The sequence below is a fragment of the Arachis stenosperma genome, chromosome 1 (genome assembly GCF_014773155.1).
Source record: "Arachis stenosperma cultivar V10309 chromosome 1, arast.V10309.gnm1.PFL2, whole genome shotgun sequence".
Classification (NCBI taxonomy): Eukaryota; Viridiplantae; Streptophyta; class Magnoliopsida; order Fabales; family Fabaceae; genus Arachis; species Arachis stenosperma.
In genome coordinates this window covers 38886168-38894650 of record NC_080377.1, presented here as the reverse complement: position 1 = coordinate 38894650, position 8483 = coordinate 38886168, and positions in this window count along the sequence as shown.

Sequence of the window (8483 nt, the reverse complement as noted above, 5' to 3'; positions counted from 1 at the left end):
TTATCCTTAGATGTTCCAGCTTCATTTTTTACTTGTATTGGAATTGCTGATTCTTCGTCACTTGAATAATCTAGAATGTGTTCTTCATTTTCTATATTTTCAGAATTTACTAATTCCTCTTCTATTTGAAATTCCTGTTCCATAATATTATTTTCTTGAGCCATTTTTAATTGTTTAAAAAGCATTGTAACTTCTTCTAATTTTTCTTCAATATTCATAATTTTAGTGGTGATTTTACTTTTAAATCTGTTATGTTAATTATGTTTTGAAATTTTTCTTCCTTGGGATTCTCTTTTTCCTTATTTCTTTGAAATTTTATGGATGTTAATATTTCTTCAAGCATATCTACTATAGAATTTAATTGTGGGTTAAAAGTATGATATAGATGTGGGGAATCATTTCCATGATAACATTTTTTAGAAATTCCGTGTGAAAAATAAGTTTTTTCAGGTTTTTGAAGTCCTTCAATAAAACTTATAGTAAAATAAAGATTTTGAGAAAAATCATTTTGTATTGATTTTAAGAATTCGGTGTCATTACAGTTAACATTAGTTAAAATCATTAATTTTTGATCTATTAATTTTGATAACTTAATTATTTCTTCTCTTAAATCTTCTAATTTACTTTTTTCCATTAGGTGACGCTTTTCTTTGTGAAGAGCTACACTTTTAAGTTAAAAGTGTGACTCTAGCCACCACTAGTTACTATAGACATAGCCACCAGAGACTTGGCTTCTTAATAATTGTAGGTTTTATTAAAAATAATGTATCTCAAAAATTTAGAAATTCTTGGATCAAATAAGTTTATATTCAATTCCATAGTTTTATATATAAAGAGATAAGAAAAATCATTATAATTCATCACTTTCGACTAAATTCTAGCATCAATCAAGCAAATAGAAAATACTATATGATAAAATGAGCTGATAAATTTATAAAACGATAAATTAGAGAATTTATTCTTTATTTGAATCATATTTTAGTCTAAATTTTTTTGGTGGTGAAGGATATATAACAACGAAAAATAAGATATATTTATGAATTTATTAATAATAAATATTTAAAAGAGATATATTAAATGATTAATTTTTGTTATTCTAACTATGTGTATATCTTTTATAATAAATACTATTTTGACATCAATATTTTTTTCAGAATTGTACAATTTTTTTTTGTTTTGTAATTTAAAAATAATTTAAATATTTGATTAATTAATAATAACTATATTTTTATACATGTGTCAAAGGTGTTTAGTATACGAATAATTTTTTTTCACGTGTTTTGTATTTTAATTAATATAATTATTATTTTTTTAATTAAAAGATTAACCTCTTTTAAAATAATACACAATATATTAGAGTACATAATAGTATTTATTTTTTATAAACATATATCTGCTTAATGTATATTTAGAGCTCTAATTACTAACCTCGGTTATTCAAGTTACACTTATAAATTATAATATAATTTTCATATACATATTAGTTAGATATATTTTATATATTAAAGATTAACTTGAAATAATTATACAAATTAATTTGTATAAACATAGTCTAATAATGTATAAAGAGCAACCATCTTAATAGTTAATCTTATTTTTATATAACAACAAATATATTTATTTATTTATTTATTTAGTTAAAATATGCTCTAAAGATTATTATTTGATAAAATAACATTAAAACATAAAAATTAATAGTAACTACTCTAAATTTCACATACTTATTTTTTGCAATTGATTAAACATTAATAACATTAATATAATAAAAGAATATTAACCGCTTAATTTATACAACATGGAAAAAACTTTGTTATTTATGTATAAGTTCTTTTGCACAAGTGACGAAAAACATACTAGAAAAACTTTTTAAATAGTTAATTTTACCTTTTCTTCCATACTAGTTTATTTATCTATTTTTTAAATTTAGTTAAAAAAGTGTTTTAAAGGTTACCACTTGAAAAAAAATTATGAATCGAATTGAACATCGATGTAACAAAAGAGATTAATTACTTAATTTTTCTGTATACTGAGTAAATTAATTCTTTCAATAAATATATATTATCTTTTTAAAATCAAATTATACATTAATACAATAAGAGTCTAAGAGGAGTGTTAGAGACCAATAATTTTTATGTTTTGTAATCATCAATTGACCATTAATAATATTTTTAATAGTGTGAGATTATATTCAATAATAAAAGATCATTTACTTTTTTATAGTTAAGTGGTAACCACAAAACACAAAAGTTATTGGTCACTTTTTCATACAATAAAATAAATTGAGCACACAACCCACACATAGCGCACACTATATGCTAAGAATCTAATAACATAAATAAATGTCACATTGTCACTTAATTAGTATTTGTTGTTTTATAATTCGAATATAAAATATTTTTATTAAAGTTTTAATTTTTTGGAGTGTACAACAGTAATAATGTGATAATATTCATTTATGAATATATTTATAAATAACATAATAACTTTTATATTTAATTGAAATTTGTTAATATGAACTAAAAAATAACAAAATTATTTAAGTTTTTATAAACAAAAAATAAAATAATTTTATATATTATAGAATAAATTTTTATTAGAATTTTTTTAAATTAAAAATAATAACTATTAATATTAATAAATAAATATCAATAAATATTTAGAATGGATCAATATTTAGCCCTACATAACCCAGATTTTATACTAGTTGTTCATTAAACTACGTTATCCGGATGGTGGCTGGCTGACGGACGACAGTACAACACCATTCTGGACTCATGCTGCCACGTCTCCAGCTTCTCTACATTTTTTTTCAGAAAAATCCTCTACATCTTATATATTAATCAACATCTAATTTTAATCGTCTACATCACAGCGAACAAAAAACTTATAAGCAACATGTGTTTAAGTAATACTCCTAAAATAAATATATAATTGATTCGGCCGTCCATATTATTTCGCAAAATTTATTGTATCTATACTTGTACAGCATTTTATATTTTTAAACAAAAATAACTTTTATATATTATAGCATAAAAGCATTTTTCAAAAAAAATTAATTATATATTATCATATTAATAAAAATAATTAATTTTTAAATTTAATACTAAAAATAATAACATAGACTATCCCATCAAAACTTATCAAAAACAGGTTAAATTAAAGGGGATCACTCAAATAAAGATGTCTATTTTTTCTTTTACTAAAGATATTTTTCTGTCGCGTTATAATTGTTTTTTGTATAATTTATTCAATATTCCTCATCATATATTATTAAATTTCTTAAAATATTTTCTTTCTAAAAACAATAAAAAATATTTAAATTGGACTAAAATAAAAAATGTAATAGATTAACTATTAGATTTTTTCTGAAATTATTTATATACTAAAATTGGGTTTTCCCCTAACTAATGAAGCTGAGGTGTTGATCTCCCGTGACTTCATTTTCTATCCAAAATGAACTTTTCTATTTTCTATTCTAAATTATTTTATAAAAAATATCTTTATTATAATTATATTATAATTAATATTTAATGAATAATACATAATTATACTAATTTAGAAACATATCTTTATTATAATTATATCATATCAATATTTAATACATTATTAAACTACTTATCAATTATCAATTGAAAATACTTTTAATCATTTTAATAATAATAATAATAATAATAATAATATATGATAATGATATGATAATTGCACCGATCGTAGTAATCATAATAAGAATATTTGAATCTAATCATAAAATGATCAAATTTTATGATATTAATAACGCACATTAATTTTAAGTATTTTTAGTCATTTTAATTATATTAATTTTAAAAATAATAATATAATTTTAATTCTTATTTATTATCCAATAATAATAATAATAATAATAATAATAATAATAATAATAATAATAATAATAATAATAATAATAATAATAATAATAATAATAACTTGAAAATCCGTATATAAACTATTTCAATTACCCGTGTATTATTATTAAAATTCTATATGTTCCTAAATATAAGTCTTGAAAAAGACGACATGGCACGAGCTATTAGTGTAGAGTTGTTTAGGTTTGTTTAGGAAGATATAATAGAATTTATATTTCTAAATTTCAAGACATATATTTCTATTTCAATCTGTGTATATCAGGTATAATATTCTTATTCATTGTTCGGAATTTCTCTGATTATGATAGAAGATAATGATTCTAATCATATTATGAAAAATTATATAATTTTAACAAAATTAATATATGATGTGTAATTACTGTATATAATAAAAAATTACCTTAATAATAAATCATTTACATATTTATTTTTGTTTTACTAAAGTCTATATATAGTGTTTTTTTGTGGTACATGAATCTAAATTTGAGAGTCAACTCATAATTTTATATTTATTATTTTTCTTTATTACTACTTCATAGAATAAGAATATATTCTTTGTTTTTCATCAAAATTGATCATTTTAAAGTAAATTTATAATTTTGATACACTATTAGTGTAAAGTAGTTTTAAACAAATATTCAATGACGTAATATCATATCATAAAAAATAACTATCTTTTATATTGATTGCATTCACTTAAATGATAATCCAAAAAAATACACATAATTAAATAATTATATAAAATACTTTATACTATCAATAATTAAAATTAGACTCTAATTTATATCTAAAAATATAAGATAAAATTATATATTAAATTAATTTAATAAAAACAAAATATTATTGTAACATTCTTTGATTAATAATTTATTTAGTTAAAGGTTATATCTCTATTTTTTTTTCCAATTCCACTTTAATATTCACCAGTAAATTGAAGAATTTTGTACGGAATATCTATTTTGATAATTAGTTCTCAAACATAAATTAAAATAAAAATCAATTAAAATATTAACGCATTTTGTACTTTTATCTATCTAAATAACTAATTCTATTATTATTATTATTATTATTATTATTATTATTATTATTATTATTATTATTATTATTATTATTTGAAATTAATTTTTTGTTTTTTTTATTAAATAATTAAATAATAATTAAATAATCTATAAAATATATAATAAGGATATGAAAAATTTAGTATAGATTTTTTTTCTAAAATATCATTTATTGTATATAATTCATAAAAAAATATATTTCACTTTTATTATTGATTAGAAGATAACCTATTTATATTTTGATTAATTTTATTTATTATTATTATTATATTTAATTTACAGAAAGATAAATTAATAACCATATTATTATTTATCAATATATTAATATTGATAATGATTACATAAAAATGATTTAATATTTAATATTTAATATTTTTATATTATTTATTTTTTATATATTTTGATATATTTATAAATATTTTTTATTATTTTTATATGCTATATGTTTACCCCCATTATTTAAAATTTCTGGATCCGTCATTACTTTTGATCGTGTTTCTTAATTTATTTTTATAATTTATTGAATACAATTTATTACAGTAAATTAATTATATCAACTAATTGATTTGATTAGATATTTAAATATCACACGATTTATTATAATTCATATCAATCAAATAATTGTAATTTATTATATCAATTATTTTAATTCATTAATTTATAAGGTACATAATAGCATAGATGATTTGTTACTTATAATGATTAAATACAATAAATACAGAATAATTTAGTTAAAAAAATCATTGTCTCATATGTTTTTCTATTTATTTTTTTAATTTATTAAATCCAATCAATTATAATAAATTAATTATATCAACTAATTAATTCAATAAATTATTTTCTAATTTATTTTTTTGAATTCAATAAATCAAATAAAATCAATTATACTAATTATTTGTATCAACTAACGAATTTGATTAATTCTTAAAAATATTTTTATTTAATTTATTTTATTTATTTAAATACATGAATTATAACTGATTAGTTATTTAATTTTATTACGATAAATATCAAATTCTATTTCCGAATATAAAAATGTAAAATTTTATTCCTTCTATTTTTATTTTACCACTATAAAAGACTATATATGCTAAAAGAAAATATCATTCATTTACTAATTACTCTTTCATTAGATCTTTTACAACAATTCTTTTTCTTCTTATGAAGCGTTGTCGCAAGAAGGAAATTATCGTGGACACAAACCACCACACACTCTTCAACTCTCGTGCTCATCATTCATAACAATATATGATATGTTATCCATGAAACATTTATAGACCATGGTATTATCATGTATGCATAAATAAAAAAAATTTCGTAATTAAGCTTAAGTCATTTACCTGTTTGTGTGGTATATTATAGTGTGAAATTACTTTCAATTTGTGTTGTGCAATGATATTATGGTTTAATTTAAACTTTTGTTTTAGAACTATGATATGATTTTATCTCATCATTTTCTCTTAGATATCAAGTTGATGTATTTTTATTTATTATTATTGAAACAAATGAGATATAAAATTTGTAAAAAAAAAAATAATAAAACTCTCACACTCAATTTATTTTATTATAGTCTTTTATCTCTTTTATTTCTTTTTATTTTCTTCTTATTCATTTTATTTTCTTTTTAAATATCATATAATTTATACCAATTAATTAATTATAATTCATTATATCAGTTAGTTTAATTCATTAATTTATAATATGCATGATAAAATAGATTATTTATTACTTATATGTTCATTCTTCTAAAATCTAAATTTGAATAATTATATTTTTAGTTTTAGTTATGAACAAAATATTATTAATAATAAATAATGATTAACCACTCATACTTTTAATCAAAGTATTTGAATGATTTTTATATTTATTAATATTAATTATTGATTTTTTTTGTTAATAAACTGTATTATAATTTTATGTTAGTTCATAATTGATTAATGATTAATATTCATGAAGGTATGTTATTCTAAATTTTATATTTTACAAATATTTTATTTAAATGTATTTTAAACATAAAAATGTATTATTTTTAATAATATCATACTTTTATTTTTTTAATTATTCTAAATAAATATTTTATCAAATACTAATTAAAGCGATCCTTCCATTTGCTTTTACTAATCTATTATCTAACTATTATATAAAATTAAAATCGTATTAATGAATTTAATATTAAAATTAATTTAACTTTTTATTTAGAGTGTTTTTCAATTTTTTTAGTCTAATCAACCAAAATTATTCAATTATAAATAGCCACTTCTATCTTATTTTATATTATTAACTAATTAAAATTACTAAAATTTAATAATATAATTCTGTTTCATATTTTTATAATTAGTTCAATCCATCTAAGCTATATAATAATCATTTTAATTTTTATATTTTATAATATAATACTACATACATTAATAGTAAAATAATACAGTAAATTTTTATGTTTTAATATTAAATATAAAATTAATACGTGAAAAAGTTTTTAAGCTTTTAAATTAATACGAATAATTGTAAATAATACTTATTTATGGCATAAACAAAGAAATACAGAATCTTAAATTTTGTATATAAAAATTACTCTAATTTTATTTCACGGTCAAATAAAAAAAAGTCATAATTTTAAAGGTAATAAAAAAACAACAAATTAATCAAAAAAATAGTTAACTTATATTATTCTATTAATTTATTTAATATATTAAATTATTTTTATTTATATTAAGATTAATTTTAAATATTTTTAAATAAAAAGTATAATTAATTATAATTTGTATTTTAAATTATGTTGAGTACATGATATTTTATTATGTTGCTAAAAGTAAAAATGAGATAACAAATATAATTTTATCTCTTAATTCAGTATATTTATTTATATTTTATACTTTTTTACGATTAATTTTGTACAATGTTGGTATATTAAATAAAAATACATGTTATAATAACAAAAAATAAAATAAAATTTCAATCAATAATTTTATATTCTTTACTTTTTGTTTCAGTTTTATTTTGGATTTTAATTTATTACTAAATGGTAGTGAAATTTTATTGATATTGAAATAAAATTGCAAAAAGGTCCACAGGGTAGAATAAGTAAAATAATGTGATACCCACATTACAACATCCAAATAAAACAACCTAGAATCTAAAATATTTATCTTTCTCTTTCTCGCCGTCTATTATATTATCAATTCTATTATATAAAAATCGATTTTTTACATTTAATGATAGAGTCAACGTAGCATATTTCTGAGAGTGTTTCTTAATTTATTTTATTTAACTCATTAAATACAATTCATTATGATGCATTAATTATATCAACTAATTGATTTGATTAGATATTTAAATATCACATAATTTAAAATTATGTATATTGATTTGATTTTTATGATATATAAATTTAAGGAATAAATTAAAATAATATAATTTATTACTTATTTAAATTGAATACAACAAATACAAAATTAATTTAGTCAAAAGTTTATTATTTTCTAATCTTCTATACATAAAAATGACAAAACAAAATTGTAAAAATAATCTTTTTATTGTTTTT